At 34.2% G+C, this 23,382-nt stretch overlaps 1 non-coding gene across 1 annotated transcript; it reads left to right on the top strand.

Moving 5' to 3' along the window:
- Positions 1-22,546: 22,546 nt before the first annotated feature.
- On the top strand, positions 22,547-22,653 carry LOC139903115 (small nucleolar RNA R71). The gene has a single exon (XR_011777959.1). It is a non-coding gene; the product is annotated as a small nucleolar RNA R71 (small nucleolar RNA).
- Positions 22,654-23,382: the final 729 nt, after the last annotated feature.

Here is a 23,382-nt window from a genome sequence, read left to right as displayed (position 1 = left end):
TTAAAAATTCTTTTGTACAAACTGTTAATGGTGAAAATATTTTAACGGGTAGGTAATACCCGAGGAATATTTAGATTTCACATTAATAAGTTACACTGTACATTCTTCAAATCTGATTCAATGATCATCTATTACCCTATTTACATTCACCGATATATGAATCTGTACACCACAGAATAACCATTCTCATTCAATTTCATATTTGGGTTTTGACCTATTAGAATCCAACAAGTGGCATAATGAAGAAAACATTGGATAAAATAAAATTTGTTAGAAACAAACAAATTAATTATAAAGAATTTTGTTAAGAATTCATGCTAACTGTTCCTAGCTAACTGGTTACATTTTATTTATAGCAATTTAATTATCGCAATTTATATTCTCGCAATTTTATTTATCGTCATTCAATTTCTGTTATTTACTTTTACGCACTTCAAATCGGGACACATGTACACAATACGTCGGATTAATTCTGAGACAATAAGTTGTACACGGGTCATGATACGTATTTATTAATTCGAATATTTGGTACGCCCTATGTGATGACCCGGAGATTTTCGACCAAATTTAAACTTAATCTTTATATGATTTTGATACGATAAGTAAAGTCTATTAAACTGAGTCTCGAAAACCCTGAACTGTTTACATAGAATCAATTGACCTTTGACTATTCCCGACGATTCACGAACAACTATTTGTAAATAGATACATATATATAATAATTTGAAATATTATTTGAAATAATATATGATTTAATTGATTGGAAATAAATATGTAAAATAATATGCGATATAATGAAAACTACTATTATATATATATATATATATATATATATATATATATATATATATATATATATATATATATATATATATATATATATATATATATATATATATATATATATATATATGTGTGTGTGTGTGTGTGTGTGTGTATGTGTGTGTGTGTGTGTGTATATAAATATGTATATAAATACTACTTAGAAATATATAAAATAATATTAAATCTATTTGTTTAAAAATATATAATATATATTTATGTGATAAAACTTGTTATTTAAAACTGGTTATTTTTAGAGAGAGAGTAAATGGAAAATAAATGATTTCAAGCCTAATTAGTAAATGTCAGTGACACTCGGTTGACGTTTCGTTAATGTTCATATAGATCTAATATGAGTTTATGAAAATTTAAAATAAAAGTTGAACTGTAAATTGATTACGAAGATTTTAGATTTGCCAAAAATATTTTTATCTTTTAGTTAAAATTTTAGTACTCCGTACATGTTATTTGGTACAGAAAATAAATAATTACCGAACCTTTTTGATCAGGTTTAAATCAGTTAATGAGTGAAATAATTAAATATATTTAATTTAAAAATATGGGATTTTTCTGAATTAAATTTATCCGTAACTGTTTAGCAAGGGACACGTTATAATACCCTTGGTAAGTGTCGGCAGAGAAAAAGATAGTGTGGCACGTTTTATTTTTATAAGTAATATTATATTAATACTTTAATTATTATTATTATTACCTCTTATCTTATACATATAGTAATATGATATATACATATATCCTCTAGCTTCTACTCGACATCAAACATCATCCCAGCCATCTCACCTTCATCGTGGATCACCCTACCACCGCCGGTAACCATACTAGATCACCACCAATCACCGGCACTCAAACCACCATTAGAACCCATCGCCACCCTCACCAACTTCTCGTTTCTTTTTCTGTTTCTTCTCTTTGATTAAACACGGTCAACAAACGAAATCCGCTTGCTATTGTGGGTTACTGCTGCTACTACTTACGTATTGTCTGTTCATTCGAAACCCACTTCTAAACCATGATCCTACAACCACAATCGAACCACCATTAGAGATCACCCTACCTCCATCTCTCTATCACCCTTTCTCTCTCCATCTATTTATCTTAAATCACTCCACCATTACTAATACGCTCACTGCTACTGCGACTGTACACGTTTCTGTCTCCTGTCTGACCACAGCCACTACCACCCCAGACCACTGGTCATTTCTGTTTAGAACCACTGTTTGAACCACACTCTCTAGTTTCTGTTTTCTACGTGAACTGCTACCGCTGGTTCCTGTTCCAAACTACAACCGAAAACCACCACACGAAACCGCCAACTGCAACTGGGTTTTTCTATTTATTTAAAGATTATGATGACGATGAACAGTAGCGGATTAGATGAGGAGGACTGTGAACACGATGATAATGAGGATGGTGTACAATTATGATGGTGATGGATAATAGATGTTGCAAGATGATGGAGACTGCGAGGTTGGTGACGTTATTAATGGGGAAGATGATGAATAGTGGTTATGATGAAAATGACCGAGAGATGAATGAAGATGATGTTCGTCGATATTGATATTGATAACGAAGATGATGATTGTGATACTACAGCTTGTATCTTCTTCTTTTTTTGCGTTTAAAAAAAATAAAAAAATAAAAAAATAAAAAAATAAAATAAAATAAAGTAAAACGTACAGATGGTTTAAGTCCATGGATTGGGCTGAGATGAGATATATTTTTAAGTTGGGCCGAACCCTAACTGGGTTAGTAGCAGATTAGAAGCTGAAAACAGTTAGTTAATCGAGTTATATATATATTCGGGGTGCTAGTAGTTACAGAAAAACGGGAATGGTGCAAGGGTTAAGTTGTTAGTGAATGAGCGGGTGGTCGCGGGTTCGAGTCCCGTCTCCAGCAATTTAATTCTTTTTAATGCTACAAAGGTATAATTTAATATTATTATTATTTCCATTTATTATTGTTATCATTACAATTATGATTATTATTATTACTAGTATTATTATTATTATCATTATTATTATTATTATTATAACTAACCTTATTATTAAAAGTATTATGTTTATTAAAACTATTATTTCTATTTTATCATATATATATATATATATATATATATATATATATATATATATATATATATATATAAATTATCATTTTTAAATTACTATTATCAGTATTATTATTATCCTTAAACTAGTATTAAGACAATTGTTAATCTTATAAAACAAAAGATATATTCATATATAAATATAAATATATCTATTAAATAAAGTATACTAATACTACATAAAAATTTCGTTTTAACTAGTAACATTAATTAAACATCAAATAAGTATTATAATGTAAAGAAAGTATTAATAAAATTATATATAAGGATATTAATCTTAATTACATAAAATAATATGTATACACTTGTTTGATTACGATTATCTGTTTTAATATATATATATATATATATATATATATATATATATATATATATATATATATATATATATATATATATATATATATATATATATATATATATATATATATATACGAATGATCTAGGTTCGTGAATCCGAGGCCAACCCTGCATTGTTCAATATAGTCATATGTATTTTTACTACAAAATACATTAGGTGAGTTTCATTAATCCCGTTTTAAATGCTTTTGCAATATATTTTTTTGGGACTGAGAATACATGCGCTGCTTTTATAAATGCTTTATGAAATAGACGCAAGTAATCGAAACTACATTCAATGGTTGGATTATCTAATCGAATATGCCCTTTTTATTAAGTCTGGTAATCTAAGAATTAGGGAACAGACACCCTAATTGACGCGAACTCTAAAGATAGATCTATCGGGCCCAACAAGCCCCATCCAAAGTACCGGATGCTTTAGTACTTCGAAATTTATATCATGTCCGAAGGAGGATCCCGGAATGATGGGGATATTCTTATATGCATATTGTTAATGTCGGTTACCAGGTGTTCAATCCATATGAATGATATTTTTTGTCTCTATGCATGGGACGTATGTTTACGAGAAATGAAAATATGAAATCTTGTGGTCTATTAAAATTATGAAATGATTATTTATGTTAAACTAATGAACTCACCAACCTTTTGGTTGACACTTGAAAGCATGTTTATTCTCAGGTTTGAAAGAAATCTTCCGCTGTACATTAGCTCATTTTAAGGATATTACTTGGAGTCATTCATGACATATTTCAAAAGACGTTGCATTCGAGTAGTTGAATTCATCAAGATTATTATTAAGTCAATTATAGTTGGATGTATTATGAAATGATATGCATGTCGTCAACTTTCAATGAAATGAAAGTTTGTCTTTTAAAAACGAATGCAATGTTTGTAAAATGTATCATATAGAGGTCAAATACCTCGCGATGTAATCAACTATTGTGATTCGTTTATAATCTATATGGACTTCGTCCGAATGGATTAGGACGGGTCCTTTCACCCTAACACAATAAGCATACAATACGTTTTGATAAATCCTAAGACAATACGTACACAATACGTCTTCGTTAATTCTAAGACAATACGTCTACAATACGTCTCTGGGTTGATGCAAAGACAATACGTATACAATACGTCGTTGGGTAATTCTAAGATTATATATACATAAACCAATTATTGGACTATCAACTAAGGACTGCCATTATTGGACAATTAAAATGGATTAAAATATTGATTATAACATATGAAACTAAACAATTCTTCAAGTTTGCCACTTGATTTCTTCTTAAACCTCATTTGAATCTTGACGATTCCAATCCATGTTCAAATCTTTCATGATTCTTGAAAACACCTCGATCGAGAGGATGAACCAGCCGCACTTCATCTACGGAAGAAAAGATTGATGCATATAGTTATGCACCTAAAAAACCCTCAGAAACTGAGTAAACATTTAACACGTAGCTGTGCTAATTCCTTTAGCGTTATTATTACCCAAAATAATTTGGTAATCCCTTTCAAAGTAGCAAATTTTGTCACAGCCCCAGCAAGACAACTCCAACTTTTCGTTCGAAACAACCTTATTATAACATTGTTATATATGCGTGTTCATTTATTGTTACCAGAGAACCTTTTATATTCCACCATACTACCATTAGCAATTAATCATCTAAAAACACAGTTCTCTTGAAACCACCTCGGATTGATAATCGATGATTCAGATATGGCTGCATTAAATGCAGAGGAAACAGTAAAATTGAAGGTGGCCTAAATGGCCAAGAGATGATGATAAGGAATGGAGTGTTGGGAACGCTCGATAGAAAATTTGGTACTGAAAAAAAATGGATTGAGTTAACCATAAAGGGGACCAAGGACAAATACCAGGACCAAACCCTACATTCAAAGAATCCAGGTAATTCTGGATCCGATGAAATCTTTAGAGAATATCTTGATCCGAAGTCATGTTAAAATCTTGCAAAAAAATTTTCTTCATCAAACTTCGAACTTAGAAACTCTAAAATATCATCATAAATATCTTCGATATTTCTGAGGATATTTTCATAAATACTCTTGTCCGAAATTACCTACCTCTTCTTGTTTTCTGTATTTCATTGTATTGGAAACTTCCGTAAAATCTAAGTATAAATTATGAATGAATTGTAGAGAAGTGTTGGGAACTGAAGCATGAGTTAATATAATATAATGCGATTGGCCAACGTGATTATATTACAGTAAGTCATGCTGAAAATTCTAATGAAACGTGATAATGATTCACAGATCATAACGTCATTATGTGCCATGTTACACGACTCTTTCATTCTACTTAATCTCTAAGCATAACACGGAAATATTTCCTTGATATTTCTATTCTTCCGTAATTCCAACATTGCTAATAAATTGTGCTATTAAATTTTCCTACTGATTAGAAGATTTTCTTAAATTCCTTGAATTCCATAAATCCACCATGACTACGTCAAAAGTTAAGACAAAACTTTTCACTCTTTTGTGATAGCTTCACTCGTACGCTTCACATGATCGACTCATTTTATCTATATTAATCAATAATGATAAAACACTATGTATCAACTCATATTCATCATGAAAACATTTTTATTGTTAGCCATGACGACCTCGATCAAATTTCTGGACAAAATTTCTTTAACGGGTAGGTACTGTCACGACCCGGAAAATTTCGACTAATTTTAAACCAAACTCTCGATACGATATTATATCTTTGACACGATAAGCAAAGTCTGTTAGGTAGAGTCTAAAAAATTTTGAACTGTTGCATATATTCAATTGACCTTCGATCATTCTAGACGATTCACGAACAACTAATTGTATATAGATATGTGTGTGTGTGTATATATATATATATATATATATATATATATATATATATATATATATATATATATATATATATATATATATATATATATATAATAATTGGAAATATAAATTGAAATATTATATGAGGTAATTGTTAGAATTAATAAGGTAGAATAAAATAATATATAAAACATATCTATACATATAAATGAAATATATTGAATATATATATAATTTTGGATTTATCTTTGTAAGCGACAATAATGCTTAATTGTCATTCGATCAATATGAAAAGTTGAATTCAAACCTATCTGATTTTAAAATAAACGGTGATCCGAAAATGAGTTCTACAAAATTTTGGGCATATTAAAAATGTATTTAGGACCTAGTTATATAACACTTTTTATATTTTACCTATAAGTGAGAGGGACAGTTGATGTAATTTTTATTTAATAGTTAATGATTGAATTTTATACCAAAATGACCAAAATAATTAAAGATAATTACTATAAAAATATGGGATTTTTCTAAACACTTTTTTTCCGCCATTGATTCACAACGAAGTATGAGATCTAGCCCGTGAAATGAATTAACTCAATAATATCGGCGGCTACACTATGCATAACAAGGGATTACTGTGTTTTCTGTTTTCAATTCATTTCACCCATATTTATAGTTTATGTATATTATATTATTTATCCATCTATAATTACAAATATCGCCACCTTGACAAATCCACTTGTTTCAATTCTTTTGCCCGTGAAGGTGAATTATCATTTATTGTCACTGTTTTACTTTTGTTTTCTATCTTTAGATATAAATTATATATATACCTATACATAACAGATAGATTGATACAACCATCACTTTGTTATTTTTTTTTCTCTCTTGTGAACTATCATCTTCTTCATTACCTTCCTCTCATTCTCTCTGTTATTTGTAACCAAGAACCACCATGGTGCCACACCATCTTTAAATCGACACCATTCAGCCACCTTAACCGAAAACCAACTTTAGATCACCATCATCTTTGTTACATGCTTCTGCTAAGTGGGTTCTTGTTAACCAAGAAGCACCATCACAAAATACTCACGATCAACCCATGACCGCCACTCTACAACTCAAACCCGTCACCACCAAATAACACCTTCGAGCTAGCATAAACCAAAGCCCAAACACCAACTTCATTATTCAATGTGTAACTCACGCGTTAATTAACTTTTTCTGTTTGCATACAACCGAACCCATTTAGGTTATAATGCTCGACCACCTTTATACAACCACCCATGAACACCAGACTCACTACCTTGAACCCACCATAAATTGCAACCACTTACGGTTCATAACCACCAAAAATCCATCGAGCACCATATTATTACCACTATCTTTGATCATAATTTTCTTGTTTTAAAACCACCACCACTTCCATTAAACTCTTGAACCAACATAAAAATTTCCATTTAAACTACTGTTATGCTACTCGAATGTCTTCTATTTTTCTGTTTCCTCGACAACCACAAACAGTCACCAGTTAGACCCATTTAGTTAATGTTTTTGTTCAGCTACTACTTGTATTGTTGCTGCTCGAATCTTTTCTGTTTTCTTTCAAACCACCACACAAAACCAAACCGAAATCTGCAGCTGCTATATTCGATCCTTGCTTCTATTTCTGTTTGTTGGCGAGACCCAAAAACCAACCCAAAAACCTATCAAATCCATGCTTTATGCAGACAATCTTTAAAGATATACTCCACTCTACTTACCTTTATATTTTAGTGGGTTACAAATAGTTTAGTCAATAAAGAAAGGTGTAGTAGGTAATGCAAGTGTAAAGGAATGGGCCTACAAATAAACGGGAATTATTGCTTAATACACGCATCATTTTGAATCATGGTAGGGCGGCTATAATGTTAAATTAATAGAGTGAAGTGATTATAGAAGGATAGGTGAAGACAGGAAAGACAAGATGATGTTACTGGAACCTTTTATCTTCTATAAATTTCGACTTCTACTTCTTAAAAATACCTGGATACCGAATACTTTCTTTTTACATCGTTGGGCCAGGCTCTTATTCATGTTTTGCTAGATTGGGCCGTGAAGCTTTTAGTTGGTTGTTGGGCCAACTAGTCTGTGTTGTAACTGGCTGCTATGGAATTCTTGAAACAACATAGGCTACGATTTGCAATCTATGAATTTATGATTTCTTAATCGACGCCAACACACAATTTTACAATGTTTAAACCACGTAGATAATCAGGTTGGGAGGTAATGGTAGTAAAGAATACATGATAAGGATAGTTTTAAGGTTTATGATGTATGATGATGATAGATAGAAACGATGACAATGAATGACATAAGGCGATGATAATGATATCATAGATCGGTTATGATGATATTGATGATGATGTAACATGAGATGATAGTTATGATGATGGTTAGAATAAGATTGATGATGAAGTGATTTCGAATGATGATAATATTACGATAAGGGTATGATTATGATTATGACGATTAAGATGATCGCGATGATGATAATCTAGTGGAGACGACTATGAAACTGTGATGATGAAATGTGATGATCTTTCATAATGATGATGATCGAACAAATGATAGTGATTATAAATGATGATGTATAGAAGTGGGTTAGTATTTAGATGAAGATAGTAAAAATAGAGTTAAAAGTAATAAAGTAATAATAATTTCAGAAAGAAACAAGATGGAGTAATGGTTAAGGATATTATCGGGTTAGCGGGACATCGCGGGTTCAAACCCGGACTTGGGCATTTTTTTTAAAAGGGCTACTTCTATGAGGTAGTATTACTATTACCATTATTATTATTATTATTATATCATTATTAGGAATATAAATATTATTATTATCATTATCACTAATTAAAATTATCATTTTATTTAGAATTAACATTAGAAGTAAAAATCATTATTCTGACATATTATCATTATTATCACTAAAAATATCATTTAAAAATTTACATATTTATTATAAGTATTATCATATTTACTATTATTATTTTTATATTATCATAACAAATAAACATTTCTATGAATATACATATTATAAGATAATAATATAGTTATGTATGAAAACATTAAGAGATTGTAGTACATAATATATATAAAAATAAATATATTCAAACTAATAACTAATATAACTTGAAATTTAGTTGTTCGATTACAAGTATATGTGTTAATATATCTACTTGATATAGGTTCGTGAATCCGAGGTCAACCCTATACTTGTTCGATGACGTCATATGTATTTTTACTACAAAATACAGTATGGTGAGTGTCATTTGCTCCCTTTTTAATTGCTTTTGCAATATATATTTTTGGGCTGAGGATACATGCGCTGTTTTTTTTATAAATGTTTACGAAATAGACACAAGTACTTAAATATATATTCTACGTTGAGTTGTACCACTGGAATATTTCCCTGTAACTTGGTAACTACTATTTACATGGGTATTGTAAACGCAAATCCTGTTGATAGATCTATCGGGCCTGACAACCCCAACCGGACTGGACAACCAGTATTCAACGGTTGCACAGTACTTCGTTTCGTTACTACACTTGGTACAGTGTAGGGAGATTTCATAATAAAGGGAATATGCGACGTTGATTAAATGTTAAGTATGGTTACCAAGTGCTCAACCACTTAGAATGCTTTACATACACTTGCGAGTGTTTTATGTTTATGATTATGAAATCTTGTGGTCTATTAATATATTGGAATGATTATTAGGATAAACCTATGAACTCACTAACCTTTTGGTTAACACTTTTAAGCATGTTTATTCTCAGGTACGAATTAAGTCTTCCACTGTGCATTTTCTCATTTTAAGGACATTACTTGGAGTCGATCATCGCAATGGGACCAAATGTTGATGACTTCGTCCAGGAGGATTAGGTCAGGGTCTTCACAATTATCGACCTAAATTGATTATGGTGAGGCACCCAAATAAGATCATATAAGCATTCATCTTTAATGCTTCACTTGTTTTCGTTGAGATTGCTGATGTTTGTACTCAAAATTAGAACTTGCTCTAGATCTGTATTTCCAAGTAACGAAATGTGATTCGTGTATAATCAGAAGAGATAGCCATTTATCCAAAATAAACCCTTCACACCTTCCACCACTTCTACCACATCAAACCATCATTCACATCATCTTTACTAACACTCAAAAAATTCAGAAAATGAGATTCCTTCTGAAAAACCGGATGTTATGAACTTCTTAAGTATCACGAAAAAGATCTTGCAAAAAATTTACCGGCAGAAAGTTTCTTGAGATAAAATCTAAAAAAAAAAAATGAGTATTTTCAAAGTTCTGAGAAAAGAAGCAGAACTTATAAAGAGAAACACCAAAGAAGAACTCGACCGCAAAATGCTTATCACTCTAGAAGGCGATAAGTTCAAAAGTGCTTCTCAAATATATCAGCACTCCTATCTATCTTTCATTTCTGAAATTCAGAATAAAAGTCTTTAAAAAGACTATATTACCCTTTCTCACCCTTAAAAAAACTTCACCACAACTCCAAAATTCCTTTTCATCCTTCTAAATAGACAAATGACCTAGAAGCTATGGTTATTATTGTTTTCGATTTAGTAGCAAGGATTTGAGTCTTTATCAAGCCTATGACGATTGGTGCAACATGACTGGCTATGAGTGAATTCAATTCTTAGATCTATAGGGAACCCTAAACATTTGTGTGATTTGCGCAATCCGTAAAAGCTAGCCTAAGTCATGTAACCTCCTCGCATGCTTGTATAGATAGTTTCATCCATAACATATATAACTTACCTTATTTTTCGCTCTTAAAATAAAAAACAAACCGCTTAGGCCAATAGAAATGAAACTCCAAAAAGATTTCTTGAATTTCAAAATGAGAAGTTTGCTTGAGGACAAGAAAAGTCTAAGTGTGAGATATTTGATATCGGCTACAAATCACATTTTCACCCCGGTATTGAGGCCCAAAAACAATAAAGTTTCAAGAATTATCTCCAAAATACTCACTTTGTTGGTTAAAAGTGAAGATCGAGTAATTACGAAGCTGGTGCAAAAAGAATCAAGAGAATCGGAGTTAAAATGAAGATTCTAAAGCGAAAACAGTGAAAGACAAGTTACGACCCCAGAAAACCTTGTTACGATCCAAGGAACGAGCGAAACGATCTAAGAAAAATAGCAAGCCAGAGTAGCCATACGGCCTGCCATCCGGCTTGCCATACTGCTTGTCATATGGGAAACGACATGCCATGCATCCGGCCAGGCCAAAGGGTTTGCCTGGTCATACGGCCAGGCCATACGGCTTGCCATACAGCCTGCCAGCCGTATGATAGCAAAACTCTTGCTTATTTAAAGGGCATTTTTAATTCATTTTTACACACAAATCAATTCACTTCTCTCTCTCTCTCTCTCTATCTACAATATTAGTCATACTTTCAAAGTCTACAACTCCGTGCTGGAAAACTAGTACCCGGAGAAGAACACTGAAGATTGTATTAGGAGCGGTCAGGAGTTTGAAGTTGTCACTTTTGTATTCGGAACTCGTGTAATCTACTGGTACTTCTATCCTTTGTCTTTATCTAATATTTTCTATCATTATGATTTGTGATAATGTTACCATGATTAGCAAGTAGTTATCTTTAGTGTATGCTATGATGTAGTCAGTTATAATGCCGAAATAATATTATGGTTTATGTATGTTGTCAAGATACTTTCTGATTATGCTTTAAACTCAATCCATTTTCCAACTAATCGAACGTAGTTATCGGCTCTGTTATTGGGAAGTCGCGAACCCCGGTTCAGAGTACACTATCTGTGTCACCCCTTGGTAAGAGAAGTCTATCGAATATAACGTAAGTTTGACTAAGGCACACCGGTTGTAGTAAGTCCACCGAGCCTTGGATTTCGACTGAGGACTCTTTCGGAGTGAAACATCTAAATAGCCCCATAGTACATTGTTGGTCTTAGACCATGCTAGTGTAGTCACCAAGCATATAAACTTCGTACATGCACGCTGAAGCACAACGGTTGACATAAGCTGTAGCTCTACTAAGTAAGGCCATTGAACCCGGTCAGTGCTGATTAGTACACTTCATCATTACGCAGTCTTAAGCATTACATCCCGCTTGAGGGATTCTTAGTTAATTAAGGAATTGTTTATTTAAACACATAAAGGATTAGACTCTTAGGATAACTGAACGTTTTCATGGAAGTCAAACCAACTTGGCCATGGTGTTCTTTATGGTTAAACTCTTTTTAAGGGCCTAACTATCTTTTTAAACTCAAGCATTAACGAAAGCATCGAAACACATCACGTCTCTCGGATATGGCATACCTTGTATTTAATTGTGCTTAAGAAAGTTTAGACAGTCGCTCAATTGGATGAGTCGTTTGAACATGTATGCCTGTAGTCAGACTGCACGGGCGTTGGGGGTAAGGGACGTTGCTGTCTATTCAGAATCTTCAAGCCTAACGCATTACCCAGTGATTTGTCTTATAACAGAGGCGTTAGGACCAATGTAGTGAATGCAAGGTCACTACCTATTCATGAGCCAGCATTCAATAATCTCGGCACGGTAACTAACGAAACCATAGTATGCACTTGCTTTAATCTTATCTGAATTTCAAATTTAATCGTATTTACTTTATTTTGTAACTAGAAAAACCAAAATTAGTTCACATTCCACTACTTCTTCACTTTAGGATTATCTTAAGCTTTAGTTATAGGTTCGATTCTACTAATATCTTAAAAATTCGACTCTAGTTCACACTTCCCTTACGCACCATAATAAGGAGTAGTACGATTTAGGCCCCACCAAATATAACTTTAAAACTATTGCTCTCACCTCCCGATAGCTGATTCTGATGCCTTGCAGCCTAACGGCATCGCATAAATAAAACCATCTGTTTCGGTCATATCAGCCACCCTTGCTGCTGCTACTCAGAAGAATCTGACAAAGTTGAGAACTGGTATTCCTGGTCTTGTGCAGAGGATATTAGACTCAGATACTGTTGGCCAAACATTTCACAATTATCTTAAGGTTTCCATAGTGAAAGATGTGTCTGAGGTGGTGGAGAAACTTAGGAACCTCATCCCCAATTTTGCCTAAGATTTTGTCAATTTTACACCAAATCAACTCCTTAGCCCAATATTTACCAAATAGCTCAATAACACACTAAATGGGTCTCGAGATAGTCAAAAACCGAGCAAAGTGAGGTAGATATTGTTGGGATTTAACAAGTTCATAATATACTTAAAACAATTGAAGATTAAACATAGAGGAACCATATATATTACTATTTTGAAACTTGTTAATCCTTAACCATTTAAAGTTAAATCCCAATTAGGATCAAGTTGTGAAACATACTTACAAACTACAAGAAAGAAAGTAGTTTATACCTATTCCAAGCTAGGTAGTGAGTGATGAAGATGATGATGAATGGAGCTCCAAAAGATGAAGCCTCAAGTTGTAATACCCCAAGCTTTTAACCCCAACACCCTTGTTTTTGGTTAGGATTTGTTACACACTTGAATGAGCTTGCAAAATTAAATTTAAGAACCTCTTTTTGGCTTCAAAAGGCCACGGCCAGAATCAGCTCAAAGAGAGCAGAATTTTGCTTGCTCTTTTGATATATTTGCATGTGTATCTCTTGTAACAAGTGTGGCTAGACATGCTTATGGAGAATGGGAATGTTTTTGATCAAGAAAGGAATCTAAGTGCATGTGAGCTTCAACTCCCATGCCACTCCCATTAGTTTATAAAATTAATTTTATAAAAGTTATATTTTATAAAATTTGTTTTATAAAACTTCCATATTAATTTTTATGTACATTTCATTATATAAAACCAATTTATATAAAATGTAACATAAATTAATTAATTATTTAACCTATAAATAATTAAATCCAAATTATATAAATTATTCCATAATATATATATATACACATCAAGTAATATTTCAGAAAACCATTTTTCTTAAAGTTCAAGTGTCGCGTATTTAATCAACGATCCAATCGCTAAGATCAAATACGAATAAGGTGTCGGTAAGCTTGTTATTGGGTATGACCTAACTTGGATCAAAACATATTAGCCACGTTAATTTAATATGTCTCTCGGGCATACGAAATACCTTCAATCTCCCACTTGCACGAGAAACATAAGAAACTAATGCAAGTGATGGATACCACCTAACGACCATCCATCACCCCCAATATGTTATGACTTTGTGCCATTCAATAACATTATCCCTTTCGAGTTCTCATCTCGAATATGAATAGGTGAATCTTTTCATTATATCCTTTCATCCTAGATGTCATGTTAAATCCAAGAGACACAGAGTCTCAACGAATAAGAGGGATAAATTCCATCTTGACTACACACATCCCAAATATATACTTTGTATCATACCTGAGCTCTTCCTTATGAACTACCATATTTCAGAATTGCGAAGGAAAGAATCAAGGTACAATACTTAGTGAATATCCGAACCCAATATGTATCTCAGGTCAGAGGATACTATGATATTCGCCTTTACTCAAGATTACATGTGATCAACCACAAAGGCTCCATTTAGTAAATCTTGAGAGCGGGTCTTCCAACATTTGTATCCCACAAATGTCTACAAACCTTGGTAGCAACCTTGCCCCATATTCAGCTTGTGAATGTATACCAATCCAAGTTCATAATGGTCTAAACCTCACACTTGTTCCCATAAACGTGATTGACTACGGAATTTAGAATAATAGCTTATTCATGGATAAAATATGCAAAATAGGAACATAACTCAAATTTAATAAATTAACACCATAATTATATTAATGAGTTTGAACAACTTCGTTCAATTACAATACATAAAACAGATCACAGCCAATCACTAGAATATCGAAGCCATAATGCACAAACATGTCCTTCATATTTTGCTCCATGTAAGAGCTTCGTGAGTGGATCCGCTATATTAAGATCTGTGTGAACTTTGCAAATACATATCTTTCCTTTTTCAACTTCATCCCTTATGTAGTTGAATCTCCGCTCAATGTGACGGGTCTTTTGGTGAGCACGAGGTTCCTTGATTTGAGCAATCACACCCTCGTTGTCACAAAAGATCACAAGAGGGTCCTGAATGGAAGGGACCACTCCTAAGTCGTCGATGAATTTTTTATCCATGCACCTTCCTGAGATACCAATGAAGCGGCAATGTACTCTGACTCTGTAGTGGATAATGCAACAACATCTTGTTTTGAACTCTTCCAAGAGACCGCACCTCCATTTAACATGAAGACATAATCGGAGTGTGATCAAGAATCATCTCGATCAGTTTGGAAACTCGCGTCCACGTAACCTTTTACTGCGAGTTCCTCCTCACTAGATCCGTATATAAGAAACATATCCTTAGTCCTCCTAAGGTATTTCAATATACTTTTAACAGCAACCCAATGACTGTTTCCATGGTTATTCTGGTATCTACTTGTCAAGCTGAGAGCGCATGACACATCCGGTCTAGTGCATATCATTGCATACATGATTGACCCAATAGCAGATGCGTATGGGACTTTCTTCATTCTATCTTGTTCATCTTTCGTGGTAGGGCACTGAGATGAACTGAGAAGCATCCCTCTTTGAATAGGTACCAAACCTTTCTTAGAGTTCTCCATCTTGAACCTTTTCAAGACCTTTTCAATGTATGCACTTTGATTCAAACCTATCAATTTCTTGGATCTATCCCTATAGATCCTAATCCCCAAAATGTATTGTGCTTCTTCAAGATCCTTAATGGAGAAGCAGCTTTTAGCCAAGTTTTAACACCTTGCATCGTCGGGATATCATTTCCAAATAATAATATATCATCCACATATAATACAAGGAACATGATAGTGCTCCTACTAGATTTCTTGTATACACAAGCTTCATCACCATTTTTAATGAAGCCAAATTTCTTGGCCTCCTCATTAAAACGATGATTCCACATTCTAGATGCTTGTTTCAATCCGTAGATTGACTTCTTTAACTTACATACTTTGTTAGGATATTTCGGATCAACAAAACCTTCAGGCTGAACCATATAAACATCTTCCTCAAGATATCCATTTAGGAAAGCGGTCTTGACATCCATTTGCCATATCTCATAATCATAATGAGCAGCAATGGCAAATAATATCCTGATAGACTTTAGCATTGCCACAGGTAAAAAAGTTTCATCATAGTCAATCCCTTGAGTTTGAGTGAAACCTTTTGACACAAGTCTAGCTTTGTATGTATTTAAGTTTCCATGCATGTCGGTTTTTATCTTGAAAATCCATTTACAATCAACTAACTTGGAGCTAGCAGGTTGTACAACCAGTTCCCAAACTTGGTTGTCATACATAGATTGCATCTCAGCGTTCATGGCTTCTTGCCATTTATCTTTATCAATCAGTGATAAAGCATCTTGGTAGTTGGTTGGTTCGTCCAAATCAACCACATAGCAATCATCCATGAGAAATCCATATCTCTCAGGAGGATTACTAATCCTATTAGATCTATGAACGTTTTGTATACTTTGATCATCCATTTGATCATTCTCAACATTTTCATGTTGAGTGCTAGTGTCAACCAATTGTGTATCATCTACTTGATCTTGAACCTCTTCAAGATCTATCTTCCTTTCACTATTGCCTTCCATTAGGAACTTAGTTTCAAGGAACTCAGCCTTCCGAGCAACAAATACATTTTGCTCGGATGGATCATAGAAATAGTATCCCATATCATCCTTGGGATATCCTATGAAGATACACTTCGTGGATCGAGCATTCAACTTATTAGGGACGTAACGCTTAGGATAAGATTCACATCCCCATACCTTTAAGTATGACAGAGATGGAGATTTTCCAAACCACATCTCATGAGGAGTTCGTTCCACTTTCTTGGTTGGGGCCATATTTAGAATATGAGCCGCGGAGCACAGACAATAACCCCAAAATGATAGAGGTAACGAGCTTCTTGCCATCATAGATCGAACCATATCCATTAGGGTTCGGTTCCTCCTTTCGGAAACTCCATTAAGTTGGGGTGTTCCAGGAGGAGTGAGTTGCGAGATAATCCCACAGCTTTTAAGATGATCTTGGAAAGCATTGCTTAGGTATTCACCTCCTCTATCGGTACGAAGTACCTTGATTATCTTGTTGAGTTGATTTTGTACTTTGTTTTGATATTCTTTGAATGCTTCAAAAGTTTCGTCCTTGTGTCTTAATAAATAGACATATCTGAAACGACTGAAGTCATCAATGAAAGTGACGATGTATCTTTCACCTTTCCTAGTCATGGGCTTAAAGGGTCCACATACATCCGAATGTATTAGTCCCAATAAGTCTTTAGCCCTTTCATAGGTCCCTTTGAATGGTGCTTTAGTCATTTTTCCTTATAAACAAGATTCACATACATCAAACGAGTCTAGTTCATTTGATTTCAAAAGTCCATTTTTTTAAGTGTATGCATTCGGTTCTTGTTTATGTGACCAATGTGACAATGCCGTAAGTAGGAATCACTTAAATCCCTTTTGAGTTTCTTGGTGTTTGCATGGAACATTGAGCTATTGTATGATGTGTCATCATGAACCAATTCATAAATACCATTTAAAGGCGAAGCCTTAAAATAGAACACACTATTTAAAGAAACATGGATATCATCATCAATAAAATTAAAATCAAAACCACATTGTCTTAAACGGGAAATAGAAATAATGTTTCGAGTTAAATCAGGAGCATACAAAACATTTTTCAAAACAAGCTCCAAACCAGTTTGTAGCTCCAAAACAAAGTCTCCTTGAGCTTCTACGTGCAACTTTACACCATTTCCCATGAAGAGACTTGTTGTTCCCGCATCTTATTTACTTTTTTTGAACCCCTGTAAAGAATTGCAAATGTGAGTTCCACATCCTGTGTCTAATACCTATGTATTAGAAGAAGTAATACTAAGCTCAACGTATACCATATATACCTTACCTGAGGTTTTCCCTGTATCCCTCTTTTCTTTCAACTCCTTTAGGTAGATCTGGCAGTTACGTTTCCAATGACTCATCTCACCGCAACCAAAGCACGGATCTTTCTTGGGGTTTGCTTGTCCAGTAACCTTTTGCTTCTTGTTTTTGTTAGTTGGGGTAACCATCTTCCCTTTCCCTTGCCCTTGCCATGGGGGGGTCCTTTTTTCTTGGCCACATTTGGCTTAGAAGTGGAATTGTTCTTGGACTCACCTTCATTGTTCATAAGCACGGGTGAAGCCCTTTTACCCATGCTTGATTCAGCCATCCTAAGCATGGCATGCAATTCGCTAATGCTCTTATCCCAACCATTCATGTTGTAATTCATCACGAATGTGTCAAACCTTTTTGACAAAGAGTTGAGAATAAGGTCCGTGGCTAGTTCATTAGACACATTACAGTTCAGACGGTGCAATCGATCAATTAGGCTTTTCATCTTAAGGACATAAGATGAAACGGATTGGGAGTCGTCCATTTGACATGCATGAAGCGCTCGAACTGTTTCAAAGCGCTCGACACGAGCTTGTTGAAGGAAAATCTCCTTCAATTGTGTGATCATGTCATATGCACTATGATGATAGAAGTCCTTTTGCAGTTCGGGGATCATGGTCCCAAGCATAAGGCAAGAAACTTGCACCGAATCGGTGCAATATTTCTCCCAATATGCCATACCTTGCATCCTCCTCCTCGGGTTGGTCGGGAATGAGGTCTTCCAACACATACGCTCTATCCTCAAGCTTGAGGACAATTCTTAGATTGCGATACCAATCCATGAAGTTCGTGTGGTTGAGTTTTTCCTTTTCGAGTAAGGACCTTAAAGACAGGTTATTAAAGTTGATTGGTGCATTTGGAATGTTGTTGTTATTGGCGGCCATCTACAAAATTTAACAAAGTTCGTTTAAGTATCAATTTTAATTTGACAATCAATACCCTTTTAAATCCAATTGATATATATTAAATTTTAGAATCTAACGGTAAACCAAAATTCGGTTAGGTGACCTTTATCCCCTTATTTGATTTAGCTAGGTAGTCATTATATGACAATTGCAATCCTTTTGCAACTTCTAGAGTATGGGATCATACAACCCATTTGTATGACATATTTATCCTATCAACGCCTATTTGTTCATCATGCTTCGGTGACCCTAAGTTCATGATTCCCAAATTAAGTTGCCCTACTTGTATAGACGTGTAAATTTAACATACAAGTGGTTAGGTGACCTTTATCCCACAAGCGTGCGAAATTTACCTTAATCATATTAGTTTGCTCATAACGGTTAGGTGACCTTTATCCCATTATAAGTTCCCTAATATGCCTAAGTGTCACACAAAAGGATGGCGTTTAACTTGTTTGCCTTGTTAATAAGGGATTTTAAGTTTTCATTATTTCTAGTTTAGGAAAACCTTTATACCATACACCAACATGCATTTAGCGTGTGGTTCATTTGAAATCCATATTTCATGTCATGAAATAAAGCCAATTTCATTACTTTGATATAAACCATTTTATATATGTAATCCTTTTCTTGTTCTTAATAACCATTTATTAACGTCCTTTTGTCATTTCAATTTAACCATTTCAACTCAATCAAAAGCTATTTTTGCAGTTTTTTCCAATTTACCCAAATGCATGAAATGCAACTATATGCAAATGCAACCTATGAAAAACATAATATCATACAAGTCTATATGAAATGCAATCCTAAATGCACAAATATACACAAATGTGATTGTTTTGATCACGGGTCTATCACTTGACCCGTTTTAGCGCAAAGGTGGTCATGGTGGTTTAAAAGCGATGTCATCAAGCCCGATTGGCTTGACTTCATTGTTGAAGAGTTTCAAATGATTCTCGTGAACTTTAAATGGGTTGCCCTTTCCAATCAACTCAATGAATCAGTTTTCAAGTATGCTTTTAACAACAAACAGCACATGTCATCTTGACTTAGACCGACCGGGTGACTTTTTGAAATCAAGGTTAAATAACAAGACCTTGTCACCCAGTCTGAACCTTAGGTGTTTCACAAAGTAATTATCGACCTTGACTTTTTCTTTTAAGACCGGTTTTTGCAATGACTTCTTTTTAACTTTCTCAAAACCACATTTTTCATCCTTTTTAAGAACTTGGGTGGGTTTAACCACCTTCCCAACAACATTTTCCACAATTGGGTCCAAAATAACCTTTTCACCAACATCCCCCCTTACAATTGGGTCTAAATTCATTTCCTTGACCATTTTGGGGTTACTTAAAGCATTTTCACAAAGTTTCCCATCAATAATACTTTCACAAGCATTTTTAAAACCGTTTTCATCGCAAGATTTCATAAACAATTCAAACTCTTTATCAACATCAAAATCCTCATTCTTATCAAATTGGTCAACATCCGGAGTGTCAACCGCCAATAAAGCTTTAAAGTCATTTTCTTCACACGAATTCATGACCTCGATTTGACAAAAAGACTCAATATTTGACAAATTTTGTTTCTTATCAACTTCACGCACATAAAAGTCAAGTCTCTCATCTTTCACCCTGATACTTAGTTTGTTTTGTTGCACAAAAATAATTGTATCGGCGGTTTTTAGAAAAGGTCGTCCCAAAATTATTGGTACATGTTCATCCTCGAGCATTTCGAGGATCACGAAATCTGCCGGAAAGGTCAATTTACCAACTTTGACCATAAGGTCTTCGGCTATGCCGATTGGTGTATCAAACGTTTGGTTTCCCATTTTTAAAACCAGCCGGGTCGATTTTAGTTTCCCAAGATTTACCTTTTTATAAATTGAATAGGGCATAAGATTTACACTAGCCCTCAAGTCGACAAGTGCGTCATAAACTTCTGACCTGCCCATATTGCATGAGATTACAAAATGACCCGGATCACCCAATTTGGGAGGCATCTTTTGCTTTTGCAAGATGGCCAAACATTCCTCTACGAGAAACGTAGCTGACACCTCCTCAAATTTTCCTTTTGAAGATAAAAGATTTTTAATAAACTTCCCATAATTAGGCATGCCCTTAAGCACTTGGATGAGCGGCATGTTGACATGAACTTGTTTCATCATTTCCATGAAGTCCTTTCATTGCGATTCAAATTTTTCCTTCCCCAAAGCTTGCGGATATGGAATCGGATCCATGTACTTCCTCAAAGGGGCTTCTTCATTCTTTTTACCCTTAACCCTTCGTAGTGCATCCTTTTCAACCCTTGCTTCTTGCGAATCCCCGTTAGTACTTGATTCATTCTCAACGGTTTGCGAAGTAGGTGTAGTAGGATTTGGTGTTTGTGTTGGGGTTGTTGGGATTTGTGGTTCCTCATAAGTTAAACCGCTTCTTGTTGAAATAACATTGAAAAATTCAATTTGGTTGACACTTTCAATTGGGATAGTTCTTGCATTGTTTTGGTTTTGTTGGTTTTGGATCTTGTTGTAATTGTTGTTGGGGTTGATTTGTATGTTGGAAGGTAAAGTTCCTTGTGGTCTTTCGGCAACTTGATTTGAAATTCTTCCAACGGTGCTCTCAAGGTTTTGGAATGAAACTTGTTGGTTTCGGATTTTTTGCTTTAAGAACTCATTCTCTTTCATTAGGAATGCTTCGGTTGTTTCTACCTTCTTGATGTAGTTTTGCATGATTTCTTCTAAGCTCTTCAAAGGTTGGGATTGTTGAATGTTTTGTTAAGGTTGTTGATTGTAACCTTGGTTATTTTGTGCTTGACTATAACCTTGATTATTTTGATAATTTGAATTTCTTTGGTTGTTATAAGGTTGGTTATTGTAAGGTTGTTGGTTTTGGTATTGGGAATTGTTGTTTCGATTTTGGTTGTAGTTGTTGTTATAACTTTGATTTCGGTTTTGGTTTGTGAATCCGGGTGGTGTATTGGTTTGGTTATTGAATAACACTTGTTTTTGGTTAGGATTGTAGTAGCTTTGATTAGATGATCCTCCCCTTTGTTAGCTTTGATTAACCACGTAGTTCACATGAGCATCCGAATTCATGGGAATGTCATCTAGATCAACATGATTGCATTGAGTAATTTAAGGACAATTCTTTGTGAGATGGGGACCCTCGCATCTTTGACAACCAACTTGCATTGCAACTACCGTTTGTTGAATCTTCTTCAACTCCTTCCTGAATGATTAAAATTGATTATTCAAGCTTGCAAGCTTCACTTGCCCATTTTCACTCTCGATTTGTGCTACATTCGTCCTTGCTAAATCTCGTGGTGAAGGTACCCATTCATATGTATTGACCGAGATATCTTCTAGCATAACTTTGACCATTTGGTGATTTGTACATAAATACCCCACCGGATGAAGAATCAAGATGTCGCTTTGTTTGCATATTACAACCGCGATAAAATGTGTTAAGGTATTCCTTCTATGTCAAACCATGTGGTGGACAAGCTCTTAGTAACTTCTTGAATCTAACCCATGCATCATATGAACTCTCATCACCCCGTTGGGTGAACCCATTAATCTCCATTCTTAATAGCTCTACCTTGGATGGTGGAAAGAAATGATTGATAAACTCGTTTGTTAGCTCTTGAAAAGTTCTTATGGAATCGGATGGTAAATTACGCATCCAAGCTTTCGCGTCTCCTTGAAGTGTAAAGGGGAATGCCCTTAACTTAAAAGCGTCATCGGTGACATCTTTGGTTTTGTAAATATCACAAAGCTCATTAAAGTGTTGAATATGCTCGAATGGATTTTCATCTATCAACCCATGAAAATAAGTATCCTTGATCAATGTGAAAAATTTACCCTCGATCTTCCAATTTTCCGCTTCAATTGGTGGTTTACTTATAGCCGGTGCTATCAATGTTGGTGCAACCAATCTAGCGGTCCACATTGGAGTATCGTTTGGATCATTCAATACTTCTTGATCAATCGGATGACCATTAGGATCACCCTCTTCATTAATAATTGGATTACCGTTTGGATCCATCTCTTCTAAACAAAATGGCAAAGCTTCAAAGTTTTTCCTTAATACCCTTGCTTCTCTACGATTATAAACCCCGTGCACGTATCGTTCCAGATCGGAAAATAGATGTGTGAACTCTTGATCCTAGTGAGATCTTGTTTTCATACACCAAAGGCACCTATCCTTCAATCACAACACAAACACAACGGTTTTTCCAAACAAAAATAATATATAAAATGCGAAAAGTAACTTCCGCAAGGGCAAGCCCTTACGAAAGGATCGAACAATTAAAAGTTTAAA

Source organism: Rutidosis leptorrhynchoides, chromosome 3 (genome assembly GCF_046630445.1).
Source record: "Rutidosis leptorrhynchoides isolate AG116_Rl617_1_P2 chromosome 3, CSIRO_AGI_Rlap_v1, whole genome shotgun sequence".
In the NCBI taxonomy this organism is placed as follows: Eukaryota; Viridiplantae; Streptophyta; class Magnoliopsida; order Asterales; family Asteraceae; genus Rutidosis; species Rutidosis leptorrhynchoides.
The sequence above is the reverse complement of the archived record's forward strand: the minus strand, read 5'-3'. Positions and strand labels throughout refer to the sequence as shown.